The sequence below is a fragment of the Myotis lucifugus genome, unplaced genomic scaffold (genome assembly GCF_000147115.1).
Source record: "Myotis lucifugus unplaced genomic scaffold, Myoluc2.0 scaffold_16, whole genome shotgun sequence".
Classification (NCBI taxonomy): Eukaryota; Metazoa; Chordata; class Mammalia; order Chiroptera; family Vespertilionidae; genus Myotis; species Myotis lucifugus.
The window spans coordinates 10,400,747-10,422,755 of record NW_005871064.1 but is presented as its reverse complement, the minus strand read 5'-3'; the positions used below and the strand labels follow the sequence as shown (position 1 = coordinate 10,422,755).

Sequence of the window (22,009 nt, the reverse complement as noted above, 5' to 3'; positions counted from 1 at the left end):
GCAGTACTGTCAAAAGGACAGATCCATAGATAAATGCAGCAGAATAGACACTCCAGAACTGGACCCACACGAAGGTACAGCAGTGACTTCGGCTAGGGAACGAGTTCTTTGATATGGTACTTGCCTTCTGGGGAAAAGCCTTAGAACAGGAAACTAACCCAGTGTTTCCTTCTTCTAATTGGCAACCCTTTTCCTGTTTCGGGTTAACCTTCAGTGCCTTGAGGTAGATGGTTTTTGTTTTTGTTTTTTTACATCTAGAGTTTTATGTCTAGAACTTTAAATTGTTACCTGTGGAAGAGTTGGTTCAAAACAAACTATTCAAAAACAAACAAACAAAAACAAACACTATTTCATCATTGCAGGAAGTGGGATTTCACTTATTTTCCTTTTGATTTATATAAAATCTGTAGTGATACCGCCTCTTTTTCCCCGCAGGAAGTGGGATTTCACTTATTTTCCTTTTGATTTGTATAAAATCTGTAGTGATACCGCCTCTTTTTCCCCTCATATTGGCAATTAGTATTTTTCTTCTTTCCTATTAGTCTTGCAATGGTCTTATCAATTTTATTAATGTTCAAGAAGCCCACTTTGGGCATTTTTAATTTTCCATCATGTCTGTTTTTTTGTTTTGTTTTTCCTGTTCTTATATGGATTCTTTCCAATTATTTTCTAGCATCTTAAGATGGAAACAGATCATTGTTAAGACTTTCTTCATTTTTACATAAGCATTAAAAACTATAAATATCCATTTAAGCTCTGATTTCGTTGCATTACATAATTTGTGGAATAATGTATTTACATTATCATTCAGTTTGAAATATTTTTAAAAAAATTTTTACATGAATTATTTAGAGTACATTGTTATTGATTTCTAACTTAATTACTTTATGCTACGAATACTCTATATAATTTTACCCTTTAAAATTTAATGAGACTTGTATTACTGCCCAGTATGTGGTATATCTTGATGATTCTATGTGCGCTTGAAAAGAATATATACTAGTACATATGTATTTTGTAGTTGTTAGTAGTAGTGTTTTCTAAATTTAAATGTTAATTGAATCAAGGCACTTGATAGTGTCTTTGAAGCTATATTACTAAGTATATATACCTTTGTTATTGTTATATGTGCATAATGTATTTACCCTTTCATTATGAAATTTGCCTCTATGTCTGTGGTAATACCTACACCCTTGAAGTCTATTTTGATATTAATATGGTCACAACAACTTTCTTATGCTTACTGTTTGCATGACCTATCTTCTTCCATCCTTTATACTTGAAATCTATTTATTGCTTTTTCCCCCCAGTGCATTTATGTATGCAGTATATAGCTGGGTGTTGTTTTTTATATCCAGTCTGACAGTCTGTATTTTAAAATGAATACTTAGTTTATTACACTTATTTAATGATAGATATTGGATTTAGGGCTTCCATTGTGCTATTGTTTACTATTTGTCATATTTGTCTGAGCCTCCTTTTCTGCCTGTTTTGTATTAGCTGAATGTTTAGTGCATTATACTGATTCCTCTGTTGGAATTTTAGTTGTGCCACTTTGCAGTGTTGTTTAGTGGTTGCTTTAGGGATTACAGTATGCACTTTATTCAAATAGAATTAATATTGTACTTGTTAGAGGAACCTTGCAAAGTAACATTTAACCTTTATCCTCTACCCTGTGAACCTTAATTTGTTTTACTTTTTGTAGATTATAAAAAGTTGGATCATTATTCAGACACTGAAACAAAGTTATTTGGAATCGGTTTGTGTCTTTTGAATCTTGTTTTTAAGCATCATTTCAGTATGTCCATAGCAATCTTTATTCTGGGGCCATCTTTAAGGTGTGACTTCTCTGAGGACCCTATCAAATACTCGTGTGATATATAGTTTCTCTGTTCTGGCTGATGGGAATGCTACGTCGTTTTATCCCTGTGTGAGCTCTGGCGATTATCCAGCCTCCTGCTTTCCAGTGGCTCTTTTGCCGACTTCATGGTCTTTACTGGGCATCAGTCACACAGTGCCTGCGTGACTGAGTGTAGTTACCAAAAGCAGATGTTCACATCATTTTCACAAACTATTAGACAAATTGGTACAGTTCAAGGTTCTAAATGGGCAAAACAGTTTTTATCAGAACATTCTACGAGGTCAATTCCCAAGAGTCATTCAAGGGCCAGTCACAAACGGGCCTCTTCCCTGCACGTGGTTCTACACAAACTATTCCTAAAAATTGAAGAGGAGAGGGTATTTCTCACAGAATATTTGCAAGTCAAATCCAGCTGCATAAAAAATCTATAATATATAATCATGACCAAAATTTAAAATAGTCAGTGTAATTCACCATTTTAACCAAAAGCAAAAAAAAACTGTATGATTATCTCAATGGATGAAAAAATATGACAGAATGCAACATATATATATATATATATATATATATATATATATGCCTAAGGACCTTTACAACCAGTTGACCGGTCGGCTTATGATGGCACCCCCGACCACCAGGGGGCAGACGCTCAACACAGGAGCTGCCCCCTGGTGGTCAGTGTGCTCCTACAGCCAACCTCCCACAGCCGGCCAACCTGCCACGGTCCCTTCCCCTGACCGGCCGGCCTGATTGGCCCCGATCGCTGGTCAGGCCAAGGGACCCCACCGTGCACGAATTTGTGCATCGGGCCTCTAGTTCATTATAAATCTCTCTGACAACTTGAAATAGAATGGAATTTCTCAGTTGTTTTAGGACATTTGTGAAAAACTTGCACTTATTCTTAAAGGGGAAGACTATATTCTTTTCCACTTAAGATCAGAAATAGGCTGGAAGTTGAAAGCAGAGCTCCAAATAATCATGTAAAACTGATTTATGATTCTTTACTTTCATGTACAAATAGAACTTTTACTAATTCAGTGCAACAAATACTTGGTGGTACACTTTTATTATCCCTAAGGTTTTTTCTGTTGTTGTCATTTATTTAATTTCATAGGAATTCTGCATAATAGGAGAAGAAAGAATAAAAAGTGAGTAATTTTGGTTTTGCTCTTTGAAAGATATTACTTTTTACTCTTCTGAGCACTTACAACCAAAATTATAAAATGGCCATTGCATAATTCTTAGGTCATTTGGTTTGATTTAAGAGAGAAGGTAGTGAAAGATAAAATAGTTGATAGGCAGTTGTAGTGTTTTGAGTAAAAGTGGACCATGTATAACATTTATTGTACTTGGTTGCAAAATGCATAAAACCTGTTTTTTTCCTTGTAGGTATTGGTCCCCTGAAGAGGCAGGGACTCAAGCAAGGCTCAGGTAGTTTTTTTTGGATAAGTTAAATAAGTTTTGGATGTGTTCAGTTTGACTTGACTCGTAGATCTTTCAGAATATGTCCATTTACCAAAGATGTAAATTTGCCTTATAAGGTTCAGTGAAAAGTCAGAGTTGTGTATGTTATTGGAAGAAGTGAAAGTAAGAATAATGTTAATTGATAATATTTTTCTTGCTTAGTATGTAGACATATATTTTGCAAACAGTTTTTGAATGCCAGCTATATACTAGGTACTGTCTTATGGACTGTATGGGGGAAACAAACAAGATATTGTAATGCAGTGTGATAAAGATATTTTCCGGGTACTGAATCTTAAAGCATAAAGAATTTAACCAAGAAGAGAAGGCAAAGGAGGGAGTGCCAGACAAAAAGAAAAGTATGTGAAAAAGCATCAGGATTTAGAAAGAACAGGGCATTGTCCAGAGAACAATATTGGCACGTGCTTCCAGGATAGCACCTTTCACATAGTTTAGCAGTTCTTTGTCCTAATAGCAAAAATTTATTACAGAGTTTGATTTATTCTTTGTGATATCATTGTCGTGCACAGCATTTAACACACAACAAATACTGCAAATGTCTTGAAAGAATAACCACAGTATGATAAATGGTACCTTATTTTTTAATTTTTATCTTTTGGCATAAACTGTTGTGGGAGTTGTTAGGAGCAAAGAAGACTTTGTATAAAACAGTCAGTGAGTTGAAACTTGAGAGATGAATAGAAAAATACCATGTCAACAAGTAAGGGGTAAAGAAAGGAACATTCTGGATGGAAGGACATATCCCAACATAGGTAAGAGATCATAGACCTGCACTGTTTAATATGGTAGCCATGAGCTACATGTGACAGTTTAAATTTAAATTGACTCATGTTGAATAAGATGAAAAATTCAGTACTTGCCACATTTTCAGTTCCCTGGTTGCCCGCATGTGACTGGTACTGTATAGAATGGACATAGAACATCTCATCACAGAAACTTCTGTTGGATAGCACTATTGTAATGTGTTTAGGAAACATCAGGAGTTTGATGTAATGAAAGTACAACTTGCAGTGGTGAGATGGAAATTGCAAAGGAAAGACGGAGGAAATGATCCTGGATGGGTACGTTTAGTCCAAATCATTGAGTGTTTTGAATGGCAAAGGTGTTTAGACTTACCCTGTTGGGTATCAACTGGGGGAGGAGAAGGGTATTGATTTTGATTATTGAAGATAGGGGCCAGTAATTTAGTCTGATGGGTGTTTTAAAAGAATTTTTTCAGCAGTATGAAGAATGAATTCAAAGGGTGAAATTAGTGTTCAGATGCTTACTGTATAATAAGTCAGTAGTCCAGATGAGAGAGATGGTAAAGACTGAGCTAAAGCAGTGGTAACGAAGATAGAAAAGACAAAACAGACTTGACAGTGGTTTAGAATAGAATAGGTATGAGGATTTGTGTGGGACCTAACATATCTGATGACCCTGATTTCTGAATTGGGAATATGGGATAGGCATATATGGGGAAAAGATTTTAAAAAGAGAAAAAGGTTATGACTTAATTTTGGCCATATTAACTTTGAAGATAAGCTCAATTTGATTAAGATAAGAATGTGGAATTGAGAATAAAATTCAGGACCCAATATGTGCTTCTGAGAGTCATCAGAATGTAATTGGCTTCCAAAGTTTAGAGTTTGGGTGAGATTGCCCAGGAAGAACTTAGAGCATGAAGACAGATGAAAGCCAAGGACAGGACCTAACACTTATTAAGTGTAGAAAGACAGGGGCTTAGAATGAGAAGGAATAGCTATTGAAAAGCAATAGTGTTGAGTTGTGCCAAAAATTGCTGAAGGAAGATAGCAATTCAACAGAGTTACTGACCCAGAGAAGTCATATAAGAGAATATAAAGTATACATTGGATTTGTTGAACAGAAAGTCATTGGGGACCTTAAGGAACTGCAATATCCCGAGCCAGCAAGTGAATTCCGCTCTTTATTTGAGGTGAATTTGTAAAGGGCTGTTGGGAGTACCAGAACTGAGATGGCCTTCAGTCATGTCTTACCCTTGCTCCATTTGTAAGAGGATAATACATCATGATGTTGCCATAAAGATCAAACGATGGAATACAAGAAAATGTGTTTTAGAAACAGTAAGGTTATATTTAAAGTTTATAGAATTATGATTACTCTTAGGTAAAATTTATATTTACTTTACATGCAAGATAAGGGAATGTGAGGGAAGATTTTAGGTAAAGACAGTAGACATAAAGACTTACCTTGGTAGAATATTAAAGACTATAGAGGGAACATTGGATTTGTATGAACAGTGGAGGGCTGGGCTGAGTAAGGATAAGAGATAGAATAAAGGTGTTTTACAGGTCCCTGATTAAATACCTTCTTCCTGGGCAGATCTAGAAGATACTAAATAAGTTTGGAGCCTTGTTTTGCACTGTATGAACAGATCACTGTTCCTTAGATGTGTTCTATCTGATTAGATACAGTTTAGCCTTCTTGAAAAAAATTGGTTCTTATATATTTCTTACAAATGACTTCTTTGAAATGGTTTTGCAAGTAACATTCATTTCATCTATTTTTCTTCTCCTCTCTCACCTCTCACTCTTTGTCCCCTTGATTTTGTTTCTATTTTTTTTAGGTAGTTCTCTGAACATTTTTTCATCTTATAGTTGTTGTTGTCTGAAACCCTCACTCAGTTTTTGTAGCTTTTTAAAAATAATTTTTAGCCGAAACCGGTTTGGCTCAGTGGATAGAGCGTCGGCCTGCGGACTGAAAGGTCCCAGGTTCGATTCCGGTCAAGGGCATGTACCTGGGTTGCGGGCACATCAGGAGATGTGCAGGAGGCAGCTGATCGATGTTTCTCTCTCATCGATGTTTCTGACTCTCTATCTCTCTCCCTTCCTCTCTGTAAAAAATCAATAAAATATTTAAAAAATAAATAAATAAATAAAAATAATAATAAAAATAATTTTTAAATATTTTGTGAATCCTCACCCGAAAATACATTTTTTCCATTGATTTTTTAGAGTGAGTAGAAGGGAGGGGTGAGAGAGAGAGAGAGAGAGAGAGAGAGATCCTGCTTGGAGCTCTTCTAGCTTCTTTGGTCTGTGGTTTGCTTTGTTTCATTAATTTTACAAAGTTTTTGGCCATTCATTATCCTTCACATATTCCTCCCAGCCCCTTCTCTCTCCTGTCTCTTTCTGGATTGTAGTAACACATGTTTGACATGGTATCTAAGATCTGGGATGCTCTGTTCTTTTTATCATCTTTGAGTTTCATTTTGGATCATTTCTGCTGCCTTATTTTCAAGTTATTTGATTGTTTCCTGTGCTGTATCCAGTTTGATGATAAGTCCATGAAAAGAATTTTTTATTTTTATTTAATACCTGACATTGTATGTTAAAGAACAGTAGAGCCCTAAGTAAATAGTACTTGCGCTCAGAAATGGGCACCTCTTTCTTTTACCAGGCATGCAGGTAGTGTGCAGTGTGAGTTATTCTAGTCAATGGTTGAACGGGACTCGGGTTTTGCTGTAACTGTAGTTTCTTCAGTGCACAGAGTTTAAATTCCTCTAGTGGTGGGCTTCTGCCACCTGTGCTCAATATGGATTCTGGAGTACTGACAGTTTTTCCCCACTGTTCCTGGGCCTGGATACAGGTAGGGCAGGAGTGTTTGCTGACTTCCTCATAGTGGCAAGTGAGGATTTTGGGGTTGGTTTGGTTTGATATTAGTCTTTGTTTCATTGTTTTTGTTGTTGTTTTTATATATTGTCTATATTTATGGGGCTGGGGGCCTCATCCTTTCTAAAGACTCTGCAGCATACATACTGTAGACTTGTAAGAAACAGAACAAGGAGAGAGAAATGTAAACTAGTAGATAAAGCCTAGAGATCTAATGCACAGTATGGAGAATATAGACAACAGTATTATAAACATCAAACTTGCTAAGAGACTAGATCTTAAATATTCCCACCACACACATACACACACACAAAAAGTGATAATTATGTGACCACTACATTGGCAATCATACTACACTATATAAATGTATCAAATTAGCATGCTGTGCAGGTTAAATTTACTCATTGTTTACTCATTGTACTAGGTCAAATATATTTCAATGTTTTTTAAAAGCACGAGAGAGAGAGAGAGGCCAGGCTAGTTTGTGTCGAGTATGTACTGTTTGTGTACGTATTAGGAGTTCACAGGCTAGAGTTTGAGAGAACAGGGGTCATTTTACTAGAAAATTCCTGGATTCTAGGCATTTAAAATTATATGGTAATATGCAAGCATTAACGAGCTATGTATTGGTTTTCAGTAGAACTCTGATAAATACCCTATCACCCCAAATATAATAAGGGTACCATTATTAAACCTTTTCTTCTGTATATTTTAATTCGTTGTAATTAAGACAAACTGGTGCTTTTATATCCAATTTGGGAAGAAAACATGAATTCTGTGAGGTTTAAAAAATTATTTTATTTAATTAATGAAATGTGTCCTAGGCATATGACATAAGCATGAGTTGCTTGGGTTTTTATTGCACAAATGTCTGCTATTTGCATGTACATATGAAAACCCATGTGTTTTATATTTTATATATACTTATACATGAAACTCTGCCTATTTAAGAATTAATATTTAGTCATATTTAATCAATTTTATCCCATTTTATTCATTCTTATTTATTGTGATCCAAACAAATAGTATTCTAACAAGGTTCAAAAGCCTAGCAAAATAGCAAATTTTAAAAAAATGAGCATTCCTGTTAATTTACTGGTAAAGAGCCATGACTATGGTGGCAGGAAAGCTGCTCTTCTTAACTCTATAAAAGTGCAAGACGAACAGAAATGGAGCGTGGAACTTCGTCATTGTTTGGAGCAGGGCTCCTCAGGCTTGAATGTGTACATCAGTCACCTGGGCAGCTCGAGAAAGTGCAGGCTCTGACCCATACTAGAGAGGGCCCAGGATTTTGCATTTCCTACAAGCTCCCAGGTGATACCAAGGCTGCTGTCCATGGACCACACTCTAGTGAGTTTTTCTCTGTTTAAAGCAGGTTGATAGTGTGGGAAGGGTAAGCCCAGTGTAGACAAACTGCTAATATTGAAGTGCACTTTGGTAAGGGAGGCATGTGACAGTGAGGTGTTCAGTGTGATCAAGAGTGTTAACTAAGTGAAGGATTATGAATCCCTAAAGGTTTTATTCCAAATTTCCTTTTTTCTGAATGTAATGTTGGTATTTTTCAGAAAACGGAGGCCTGTGAGAAACTGCATTTATCATCTGCGAGAGCAGCTCTTGGGGCTGTCTGTGTTCCCTCGAACCTAGTCTCTCTCTTTAATGGATTGCTTATTTTTCTTTTGCAACTTTTTGACCAATTCAAGTTTTGAATGACATGTTAACTCAAAACAGGAATCATCCTGTCTGTTTTTTTGGTTATTCTGACCTTTTCTCACCTCAGATTTCTGGAAAGACTTGATTGTCAGTTAGAGCAGCACAAACTATTTGGTATGATGAATAGCTTGAATGGGAATAATGGCTATGTGTTTGTTTTTTCCCCTCCTAAAATATTATAAACATCTATAACTGAAGAGAGAGCCTTCCTAAAAGGAGATAGATAAAAAAGTCAGTACTTTCATGGAAATAGATAAAGTACCTTTTTTAAAGTTACAAAATTTAGATAATTATTTGTAATTACTCTTATCCTATACACTAATATAGTAGAGGCATTTAAATTTTACTAGTTGTTATACAATTAGTTCTGCTATAATATCGTGCGTTCCTAAAAATCACCACATGCAAGATGATGCCAAAAAACAAAAACCCACAGGGCTTATTGGAAAAATGGGTGTAGGGGCCAACACTCAAAAACTTCAATAGTGAAATTTTTTTTAAAGTAACCTGGTAAAAATGACAGCACAGTTTTACACATTAAATAATTAAGAAATATTAAGAAATGTATTAATATTGCCCTGGCCAGTGTGGCTCAGTTGGTTGGAGTGTCATCCCAGACACGGAAAGTTTGCAGGTGGGATTACCAGTCAGGGCTTCTATACCCAGGTTGCTGGTTGGATCCCAGGTTGTGGCACATGCAGATCCCTGGTGAGGGCGTGTGCAGGAGGCAACCGATCGATATGTCACTCTCACATTGATGTTTGTCTCTCTCTATCTCTCTCTTCCTTCCTTTCTCTCTTTAAAAGTAGTAAGAGCATGTCCTTGGGTGAGGATATAAAAAAAAAGAAATGTATAAATACTACAATAAATATGGCACTTGATCTTGAAAATACCTTAAGTATGCTTGTGGAAGTAGATATTAAAAGGGTCTCAGTTTGTGACTTATTGTAAAGTGATAGACAGGTAACTGTGATTGGATGGACTATTTTAACATTAGACACAGGTGAACTACCATAGCTGGTAGATGTTTGGGGTATGAGGCCTGTGGATATGTGTCTTGTGTGTTCTTACTGGGCTTGGGTCAGCTGAGTGCCGTTTTCTGCCAGCACCTAGGGTTTCTCATGGGTGATACTCAACGTTTTGCTCAAATTATTTATTACACAAAATGTACTGACACAAATTTGTGTTTTCAAAGCAAGTATTGTAGCAGAACTGACAGTACTGTGTATGAAATTTCACACTTTCTTGAAGAAATGAACTTTTTATTTTATTGCAATTCAGTTGCACAGGCACCAGGGGGAGTAGTAGGTTCACATTTCGCAGCAGCACTGACCAGTGCTTTTCTTAGTTTTGCAGCTGCACATATGGTAGATTATTATCATTTTATGGTTACAGTTATAAGCAATTTGGTAGAAAATGACAGTTAAATTATGCAGTGTTACTTTTATTTGTTTTAATTTTGTAATCTAAATATATTTTTAAATGAGAAAATAAAAGGCAGAATACATTTTAGTAATAGGAGAAAGTAACCCTTCCTGTGGCTTAGTCTTGTGCCACCCAGTGGAGCTTGCATTTCATTTTTAATCAATCTCTTGTGTATGATAAGAATTAGAGCAGATAGCTGAGGGATTATGTCTGTATTCTGGGAGTGCATGTTTTCAGCTACATTATTGTGGCCCTGCTCTTATTAAAAGGGAGATTTCACTGGCAATTGGATTGACACTTACATAAAGTTAAAAATCCTCTACCATTTTCTAGAGACAGAACATCCCAAATTTTATTCCATGGGGCATCCTTAGAAATAATGCCAAAGCAAATTTATTTCCCTGAGCCCTATCAGGATTTGTACAGATTGCTCGCTGGGTACTTCATTATCATGGCCTATTGGCATCTTTATATACAACTTTTTTTTAAATTGAAGGAGCTAACAGTGTTCCAGGAAAAGATGTGAAGAGTGCCTGCCTTGTTTGTTTGATACTTCTATGTTCAAAGGGAGTGTCAGATAATTGGTACCTACCACTTGTATGAAGGTGACCATGATCCAACTTTAAATACGTATCTATTAGAAAAGATTTCCTTTGAGTAAAGGGACTAAAAGTTTTGTTTGCCATATTTATTTAAGCACAAAACTACTTTCATTATTAAACTTTTCTTAGATATTTTCTTGACTCGTGCTCAGCATTAATACCTGTTGATGCCATATGGTGATCTGCATATCTCAAAACACAGTCTGTCATTTCTACATGGTCTATATATTTCAGAGCCATTACCCAAACTGGTGGGAAGATATACATAACCTGGTTGATCATTGAAAATGTCAAGTATAGTAAAGTAATGTAGTACTTGTAATCTTTATTCTGTTAGTATAAATAGGTCATATAAATGATTTTACCAATGTGGTGAACTATGTGGTATTTTTTTCATTGCTTTTAAGTCATTTTTAAACAGTTATTGCACAAATAGTATAGATAGAACTAGAAAACAGTTCATTTAGGTGTCAGAAAACTGAATATTGCTGTAATCTTATTGATGCCAGTTAGAGAAAAAGAAGAAATTTTATTTTGATGAATAACATAGCCCTTAACTTTATTCAATGTGATTTCTTTTTTATTGTATGTAGGTAACCCTAACTTAATTCATTTGTATTATACCATATGTCATTTTGAATTCACTTCAAAGGGTAATCTAGTCAGGAATTAAACGTGCAATATTATTTTCCAGTAAAATAAATTTCATGTTTCCTTCAAAGGAAAATGGTATGTATTAGCACTTTCTTTGCAATAAAGTGACACCATTAAATAACATTTTGATGATGCTCTAAAGAGTAGTAGGGTGTTAAAACTTTTTTGGAGCATTAACTTTTGTTATTTTAATGTAAAAATCCATGACTTGAAAATACTGAAAATTATTTGAGAAATTGGAGGCTTACCAATCGTCTCACCTACATTGTATAAACCATATAGTGCCAAATATGTGCATGTACTCTACGGATAATAGTCATGTTTGGAATGCAGGACTGCTAGAGAACCTCGAGTCACACTGCTTTTCTTGTATAGATAAGGAATAGATATTTGGGAGTCATCAGCATACATTAAATTTGAAGCTATCGTAGAATAGAATGTTGTGGAAAGAGGTAGTGAAAATGGACTAGGTCCTAGGGCATTATCTTAGGGAATATCTGCATTAATGGTGGGTAAAGAAAGGGAAAGTCAGTGAAAGAGATTTTAAAAGGAGTAATCTGTAAGGTAAAAGTAGAATGGGCCAGTAACTCAGGAGGAGAGATCATTTGAAGAGGGAGAAAGTGGCAAGGAGGATAAAAACCCCAAATCAGGTGGTTATATTTAGCAATTAATAGATTAGGTGATATTTGTCAAGAAAACGGAAACATATTGTACTGGGCCAAAACTTAAATTGGAAATTAGGAAGTAGAGACAATGAGTGTAGATGAATCTTTTAGAGTTTTGGTAACAGTGGGGAGGAGAGAGAGATGTTGGCAACTTAAGAAGAAAGTATAGGTGAGGGCTTTTCTTAGGATGTGCTTCGTTGAAGGCTTATGGGAGAAGCCAAAAGCTACCCTCTTTCTGCTCTTTTTCTGGGACTCCAATGGTCCAATGCTGGATCTTTGGTTATATTCACACAGGTCCCTGAGGCTCTGTTCCTGTTCTTTTTCAGTCTATTTTCTCTTCATTGTCAAATTGGATAATGTGTATTGTTCTATCTTCAAATTCACTAATTCTTTCCTATGTCCTCTCCATTCTTTTTTTGAGCCCCATTCAGTAAGTTTGTTTTTTTTTTATTCTGGTTATTGTACTTTTCAATTCTAAAATTTTCATTTGAGCTTTATATTTTGTATTTCTTTATGAGACTTTTCATTTGTTTTAAGCTTTTTTATTATTGCTCATTGAAGCATTTCATGATGGCTACTTTAAAAATCCTTGCCAGATAAGTCCAGCATCTGTGTCATTTCAGTATTGGCATCTGTCGATTGTCTTTTCTTATTCAAATGGAAATAGATTATTCTGTCTCTTGGTGTGGCAAGTTATTTTTAGTTGTATCCTCAGTGTTTTGGGTGGTAAGTTATAGTCTTATTTAAATCATCTCTTTTAACAGACCTTTTCTGACATAGCAGTGGCGGGGAAGGGGAGTCCACTTCATTACTTTAGGTGAGGAAGGAATTTCATGATCCCCACTCAGCCTCCTTTGACACCCGTGGAGGGGGTACCTCATTACTGCTGGGTGGGGGGAGGAATTCCACTCCCTACTAGACCTCTCCTGATACCACCCTGGCTGAGAAGCACAGGGGCGTCCCAGATGGCCTCTGCTATTCCTGCTGGTAGGTTGTGAAATTCTTGGCTTTCCACTTAGCCTCCTCTGGCACTACCCCAGTGGGGCGACACCTAATTAGAGCTGGATGGGATGGAGGGTCAGCCTCCCTGGGAGGCCTCTACTGATAATCATGAAGGATGTGGTAAAGGGAGTGACTACTCCCTATCATCAGATAGGGATCAAAGCACTGGCTCCTCACTCAGTCTACTCTGATTCCACCTCAGCAGAAAGGGGACTGGGGTAGAGGAACACCAAGAAGTCTTAGTCCTTGCGGATGGAGGGGGGCGGGGATGGAGTTGCAGTGTACTGTACGGGTTTGGCTAGAGTAAGACAGTTCCTGTTTAAACATCTTCTGTTTTGCTAGGCGAGGTGCCCTTTGCTTTCCTTTTCTTTTGGCTAGTGAGAGCAGGCTGCTCCTGGGTTTTTCTTTCCATGTCCATTGGCATTTCTGGGCTGTTGACTTCTCGAACACCCAGTCCAGGGTGTATGAGGCAAAACAAAACTAGGCAACTCACCATTGTGTTGTTCCCCAGGTTCCGAAGCCTTTGGCCACTCTATCACCTTCTCTCCTTCTTTCTGAGTCGTCTTATGTTTGTTTTATATATGATGTCCAGGGCTCCATTTGTCTGGAACCAGAAATCCTACTGTACTTACTTAATTTTTTTCTTAAAATTTTTTTTCTGGCCTGGCCAGTGTGGTTCAATTCCAGATCAGGGCACATGCCCGGGTTTCAGGCTTGTTCCCCAGTACAGGGCATGCAGGAGGCAGCCAATCAGTGTTTCTCTCATCAATGTTTCTATCTCTCCCTCTCCTTTCTTCTCTTAAAAAAAAAATCAATAAAAACATTTTTTTAATTCTTTTCTGGCTGCTAACATTGACTCAATTTTCTGAACACATTCAATTATATTTATATATTATCTTAGTCCAAAAGAGGATATTTTTCTTACTCCTAATGCAGAAAAGGGTGAACTGATTTAGCTTAGACTGATTTTTCAAGAATAACCACCACTAGACAGACACTAAATAGAGAAATTTTCTATCTCATAGTGGAATTGCTTAAAACAGAAAAGTAAAGTAAAAATCATTGGCTTTATTCTGGTCATTACTTTTGATTTGTACAGTAGATCCAATTCTCCTTTGTTAAGCATCCTATATAATAAAAGCCTAATATGCTAAATGTCTGACCATTCGTTTGACCATTCAACCAGTCACTATGACGTGCACTGACCATCAGAGGGCAGACGCTCCCAACCAGTAGGTTAGCTTGCTGCTGAGGTGCGGCTGATCAGGACTGGGCAAGATGGGCCAGACACACCCTGGAGCCCTCCTGCGGTCCCTCCTCGGCCCCGATTGTGCACCGGTGGGGCCCCTCGGCCTGGCCTGTCCCTCCGCGGCCCCGATTGTGCACCGGTGGGGTCCCTCAGCCTGGCCTGTGCCCTCTCGCAATCCAGGACCCCTCAGGGGATGTTGGAGAGCCAATTTCAGCCGGATCCCCACAGGCCAGGCCGAGGGACCCCACTGGTACACAAATCAGTGAATATGGCAGTCAATGTGGATTGTATAAACCACATTGTATAAACCACTATATGGTTTATACAATGTGGATTAACTTATTTGGCAGTCAATAATGTTAAAATAGTAAGGCAAAAACCTAACTCTTGACTTTAATGACACTGTCAAACTTTTCTCCTTGAGTGTTTTGGGTATTTCTCTATAATATTTCTTGAGTGGAGGGTCAAGCAAATAATCTGGTTCTTTACCAGTTCTTAAAATATCACTCCGCTAAACAGTCCACATAAGCTCAATTATATTAGGAACCAGTGAAGTGAAGTTCTTCATAAAATGCTTTATTACCTTCGGTCTTCGTAGCATTTGCTGAGTTTAGATAATAAACCTGCACATAGGAGTTACTTAATTTTTCTCTGAGCAGTAATTTACATTTGTGAGCAGTAGCCTCAGTCATTTTTAAAGAGGCAAGAAATGAGATATTCCTACTACTTTTTCTAATTTAACCTTAAAATGTTAGATGTGATTCCGTTCTATAAGAACTCTCCTTTTTCACTCTAGTTACAAATATTATGTTATAGCAATTGTTAATTTTTACTGAGAATTATTATATTGGGTCAGATTTTCAAATCACATTAAAAAGTACATGCAAGTGTGGTGAGAATGCTATTCCCTAAGGCCATAGCTAATGGTCAGCAATGTTAAACTGGATTCAGAAGCTATATTGTAAACTTGGGCTTAAAAGTGGGCTTGGGCAATGTAGAGGATGGATATCTATTTGAAAGTAGAAGAGAAAAATGTGGTTGTTTATTTTTTTCTGTGGACTCTTCCCCCAATTTAAATTCTCAAGCCCTACAGGTAATATTTGCTAATTGTTATTAGTGCAGTAGTCAGCCACAATAGAAATGTTATACTGCTCTGGAAATCTAGACTACTGCTTCCTTCCAAAGGAGAAAATGGGTTATTTTGCATCTCATATTTTATTTTCTATATGCTTCTTTCCAGAACAAAAAAGGGAGGCCAAAGAGAAAAAACAACACTGTATTCTAAGGATAGATTAAAGGGAGGAAAGAAAGGAGTCCAGTAATGTATTGCACTGACCATAAAGGGGGAGGACGGCCTCCTCCTGCTGACACGCAGGAGGGAGGGCACTTAGAGATGCTGTGTACTGGGTGATGATGTGGTCCCGGACCAGCAGTCAACATCACTCAGAAGCTTGTTGGAAATGTGGAATTTTAGGCCCCACCTTGGATCTACGGTACCAGTATCCTTTGACAAGATTCACAGCTGATTCCCGTGTACATTACTGTTTGGGAAGCATTGTTCTCTAGTGACTCTAGGACTTTATTCCAAATCTCAGCTCACTGGCAAAGCATCCCAAGGTTAACCATTAACTGGTTAACCATTCTGTGCTGCAGATTCACTTGTAAAAGAGCTAATAATAGTACTTTGTGTTTTTTATTATTTTGATGAGATCAAATATGAAAATATCATTAAAGCACTTAGAAGTGCCCACCCCTACGTAGAGGTTATACTGAGTCATCCTCAGATACTTTAATTCAAGTACCTATTCCTGGTGATCAGCATTAATTGTGCAATAGGTGATGGTGGTATCTGACTCTCATAAGAGAACTCTAATGAGGAATCTGAAGAAGAGAGGAGTGACAAGGACAAAAGTTCTAAGAGCTGTAAGATGAACTATATGAGGAAAGCATAATGCCACTGGATTACTTCGTTTGGCAAAGAGAAGATTAAGGGACCTCTTAAATTCAGTTTACATTTCCACTCAGAAATGAATGGTCTTACATAGCAGCATAAATAGTTCAAATAGACAAATGTAGGAGTCTGAAGAGAGGGAGGTATCATATATATTGATATTGACAGTTTGTGGAGGGTTTTAATTTAATGAAAAGAACAAAGCTCTTCCGCTTGAAGATAGGGAGCAGAATGAGATGGCTTCTTCTTAAGACGCTTCAGCCTGTTCCCCATGGCTGGAGCTAGTAGGCCCAGCCTGGCGTGTTTAGCTCTGCTTTACAAAGCATTGTACACACAGTTTCCCGTCAGAGTCTAGAAATCTTAGTGTGCAGACTGCTTTCGGTGGTCTGTATTGTCAGGCATTTACCTGTTCTGAAATTGGAAATTTTCAAGAGTTTAATCTTTGTTACTGCAGTTCACCTTATAAAGTAACTTCTGGTTGGGGTAGGAGTGTGATAACAGCCTTTCCCCCCCAGCCCCCCCTACAATTCTAGGCTAGTGCCTTCAACTTTTAAAAAAGGCTGAATTGATTTAAAGCAGCTTCCAAATGGAGAAAACACTTCTTCAGATCTAGCTGAAATATGGAACCTTTAAACAAAAGATAAATTTTTAAGCAGGTTAGAAGCAAGAGAAAATGCATGGTTTTCAATAGAAATGTTTTTGTAACCTTGTCTTTAATGTCTACCAGGAATGCTTTAAAATGTATATGCAGAGTATTATGTGAAAAGAAAACTGTAAAAAAATAAAAAGTCTGATCAGTGTGGCACATAGATAGCCTGCTTTTTAGGCTATCTGCATATGAACTTTTAAATTAGGGTCCTTTCCTTTAAAGTTGGAAAAATTAACCTTGGGTCTTTATTGTGTAGTTGTTTTCCTGAAAAACCTCAGGGTCTAATGATCTGAGCAAAAGACAGTCTAAATGGTCTCAGTTCCACCCTAGCCTGTTTGGCTCAGTAGATGGAGTGTCGGCCTGCGGACTGAAGGGTTCCAGGTTTGGTTCTAGTCAAGGGCACATGCCCAGGTTACAGGCTCGATCCCCAGTAGGGGGCTTGCAGGAGGCAGCCGATTAATGATTCTCCTTCATCATTGATGTTTCTGTGTCTCCCTTTTCCATCCTCTCTAAAATCAATAAAAATATATTTTAAAAAATAAAAATAAATAAATTGTCTCAGTTCCAAGTATGTTTCTATTCTACCTTGTCTGTAACTCTCCAGGAAACAAGATGGCGAATATAATGCTTAGAAAACTAAAAAAGCAAGTTAATTACTCTAACTAGACATCTCTTTATGGCTCACATGTTTATTGCTGTTTAAGCAGACTGAGTAGAGTCCAGAAGAAACTGGGTGTGAGGCACTTGACTCTTTCTTTCCCTTTGTAAGTATCCAGAGCATTGAGTTTTCCCCTGTTTGTTTTAGAGATTTCTTCTCCTTCCCAGTGATAACTATCATCAGGAAATTGAAAAACTCAGTGGCTTTGCAAGGAATTTGCCATAAATTTCTCTTTTAATTAACGGGGAATTTCAGACTTGTATCAGTGGTTTGTACTCCAGCAGAGATCACAACTTAATAAAAGAGTGTACATACACTTTTGTCTATCTCCGCTAATCAGTTCATCTGGCATCAGTTTTTATTTTACCAACAAACAATTTTCAGTTGCATATATTTTCATTGAGTACCAGACTACGTATATTATTTGGACCTTAGTGTTCATGTCAAAGAACATGCAGGGTTTTTGAAAGGAGAGAAAAGGACATGCCTGTGAGGAAAATGTGGCATGGTCGGAAAGCATACTTGCTTCAGATGGGAAAATCTTGTGAGATTGGAACAATTTAAAATTTTTAATGAGTCAGTATTTTTAGCCTTCCTCTTGGCTAGTTTAAAGACCACATGGTCTGTCTCTGGTTTGTTTCAATTCTAAACTCAAAGCTAACATGAAATTCAATAGGCACTCCTTTGCCTTGATTCCTTTATTCATTCCTCTAACATTTGTGGCATGTCTTCTGTGTTCTAGAAAGATACCAAGATTAATATACTGTGATTTCCGAAAACATACAAGCCACTTCAGGTAATGATAATATAACTGAATAATTTTAGCTCTCCACCATTCACTAAAAGAAAGGTGCTTAACTCTACCTGGGAGGTCAGTGAAAGCTTGGAGAAGGAGATGAAATAAAAACAAGTTTGAAAGGATAAGTAGGAATTTTGTCACATTGAGGGCAGGCAAATATAAGCAGCATACATATTAGATGCTGTCTTTATATATTATATTATATGGTATGTGGGTGTTCAGAGTGAAAGGAGTACCTGCCCCAGTGAAAATCTTGAACTTCTATGTTTCCCTGGGAGTCGGTGACTAATCGACAGCTTCAAGTTGCAGCCTCATAGTCAGCTGTTTGTATCTCAAGGTGACCCTAAATAAAACATCATTTTCTGTCCAGGAGCTTCTTTCTTTGATATGAAAATAACATAACTTTTGTCTATCAAAACATTGGGGGAAATGGTGAACACCTAAGAAATGTCACACTTGTAGCTTCCTCAAGTAGCTTCCTCTACTTTCAGTCTTTAACTGGTGTGGCCTCTGTAGCATTCGACACAGATGACCACATCTTTTCATTGATTCCTTTTTCTCTGCCTGCCCTTTATGTTGTTACATTGGTCCTCTTCTCTTAATTTGAAGTTTTTTCTACAAGAGGTTTTCTGTGGTTCCTTGGTCATTTAAGTCCTCTTAGGAAGTGCTAGCATAGCACTACATAATGTTCTTGCCACTACTCTCATCAGATGTTATTTTAAGTATGTGTTTCATTACCTGCCCTCATAGCTGGATATAGGTTGACTTTGAAAAAATATTAAGCTTATTTAGATCACCGTTCAGTCTGTTGTTGTTACTGTTGTTTTTAAGATGCAGCGTATTCAACAAGCACTTCTAATTACTGTATTCTTTGAGCTTAGTAACCTCTCCTTTCATTATGAACCAGTTCCTCTTCTACAAGCCATCTCTGGTTCCTTTTTTGCTAAAGATTAATAATGAGAATAACGAAGCAAGTGGTTATTTATGCAGTCATGATTGACAAGGTTATTAGAACAGGAATCTGCCCAGAAGTGGTGATTAGGTTATGAAAATGTTACGGAATACTGAAACCAATCACCATTTGTGACATTTAAGAAATACTATTCCCACTTTAATCATGATGACCTGTTGTAAAAGTATTTATACAGAATAATCTCATTGGACAGTAATTTTTATACCAACAGCATACATAATTAAGTGTAAGGGTGAGATTCAGAAATGATCTGAAAGAAATATGGGCCTTGGGAGGAAATTTCCACAATGAGAAGTAAGGAACAGACTCTTGGATAGAACTGTCTGTCTCCCAGACACCTGATCTACACAGTTAGGTGACCTTTTATGTTTATCATCTTCATCCTGAGCACTTCACAAGTTTGAGGAGCTGTTGGAAAAGGTACCCCAGGTTAGGTTGCTATGTTCTTCATACTAGACCAGTGGTCGGCAAACTCATTAGTCAACAGAGCCAAATATCAACAGTACAATGATTGAAATTTCTTTTGAGAGCTAAATTTTTTTAAACTTAAACTATATAGGTAGGTACATTGTTATTAACTTAATTAGGGTACTCCTAAGGCTTAGGAAGAGCCACACTCAAGGGGCCAAAGAGCTGCATGTGGCTCGTGAGCCGCAGTTTGCCGACCACAGTACTAGACTGTAAAAAATGTAAGAAGGTATATGGACAGAAAATGTCCTCATGATGGTTTTATTATTGAAACACTGACTTAATTAACAGTATTCAAAAACCAAGCAAACCGCCAAAACCGGTTTGGCTCAGTGGATAGAGCGTCAGCCTGAGGACTGAAAGGTCCCAGGTTCGATTCCGGTCAAGGGCATGTACCTTGGTTGCGGGCACATCCCCAGTGGGAGATGTGCAGGAGGCAGCTGATCGATGTTTCTCTCTCATCGATGTTTCTAACTCTCTATCCCTCTCCCTTCCTCTCTGTAAAAAATCAATAAATTATATTTAAAAAAAAAACCAAGCAAACAAGACAAAAATCTAATTATATTTCTTTATGTTTAATACTAGTGTCCCGGTGCATGTAAGTTAGGCAGTAGTTATTTTTACCAGACTAATACGATCACTTCTACCCTGTATTTGTTTTCTGTGGGTTTGTTTTTGCTAACAGCTTTATTGAGATATAATTCATGTATAATAAAATTCACCCTTATAATGTATATGACTCAATGGTTTTGATGTATTCCTAAAGACAGCATCTACTCCCAGAGTATGTTTATTACCTCCCCCATAAAACTTGTAACCGTTAGCAGTTGCTTCCTGACCCCCCACACCCCTCCCAGACCTTCACAGTCACTAATGCACTTTCTGTCTGTATGGATTTGCCTGTCCTGGACATTTCTTTTTCTTCCCTGCAGTTTTTCTCATATACTAGGTACTTAACAAAGTTGGAGAAGGGAACAGAAAGTGGCCATGGATGTATGTAACTGTTATTGTGACCTGGTATCCTTAGAACTGAGTACTGTTCTTTCCCCTAGCTCTGTGGTCAGCAAACTGCGGCTCGCGAGCCACATGTGTCTCTTTGGCCCCTTGAGTGTGGCTCTTCCACAAAATACCGACTTCTGCGCATGGGCCACGAAGTTTCAATCGCACTGTACATGCGCGCCCGCACGTGGTATTTTGTGGAAGAGCCACACTCAAGGGGCCAAAGAGCCGCATGTGGCTCACGAGCCGCAGTTTACTGACCACTGTCCTAGCTTATTGGAAGAGGTATTCAAAACAAACAAAAAGAAGAGCAACAGTTTCATATAAATGAAATCATATAATATATAGTATTTTGTGTCTGGCTTCTTTAGTGTAATGTATTCAAGGTTCATTTATTTAGTAGCATGTAGCAATACTTTGTTTCTTTTTATGGCTGAATAATATTCCATTGCATACTAGTAGATATACCGCATTTTATTTATTCATTTATCACTTGGTGGACATTTAGGTGTTTTCACTTTTTTACTATCCTATATAATAAAGAGCTAATATGCTAATGAAACTGGATGGCAGAACAACCTTCCGGAATGACCAGTGGGCGGGGCTGCAAGGACCAAGGCGGCAGCCGGGGGTGCGAGGGCCGAGCCCCTTGCACAAATTTTGTGCATCGGGTTTCTAGTTATGAATAATGCTGCTTTGAATATGTATGTACAAAGTTTTACATGGGCACATATTTTCAATTCTCTTGGCTCACATGGTAACTCTATCAACTTTTTGAGACACTGCTAAATTATTTTCCAAAGCAGCAGCACCATTTTATGTTCCCATCAGCTATGGAGAAGGGTTCTCATATTTCCATATTCTTGTCAGTGTTTATTATTGTCAGTCTTTTTTGTTATAGTCATCCTGGTAGATACAAAGTGGTATCTTGTTGTGGTTTTGATTTGCATTTCCCTAATGGCTAGTGATGCTAAGTATCCTTTCTTATGCTGTTTGGCCATTTGTATATTTTCTCTGGGGCAATGTCTATTCAAGTCCTTCGCCCATTCTTATTTAGGTTAATAGTGTTTATTGTTGAGTCATGTAAGGTCCTCTTATGTTCTGGATATCAGTCCCTTATATATATGATTTGCAAATAATTTCCCTCATTGAGATTGTCTTTTTAATTTCTTCCTTTGAAGCACAAACTTTTAAATTTTGAAGTCCAATTTGCTGAATTATTCTTTAGTT

At 37.3% G+C, this 22,009-nt stretch overlaps 1 protein-coding gene across 1 annotated transcript in view; it reads left to right on the top strand.

Annotated features, from left to right (window-relative positions):
* KIAA1328 (KIAA1328 ortholog) overlaps positions 1–22,009 on the top strand; it is a 96,980-nt gene that overhangs the window by 29,694 nt on the left and 45,277 nt on the right. The window lies entirely within an intron of this gene.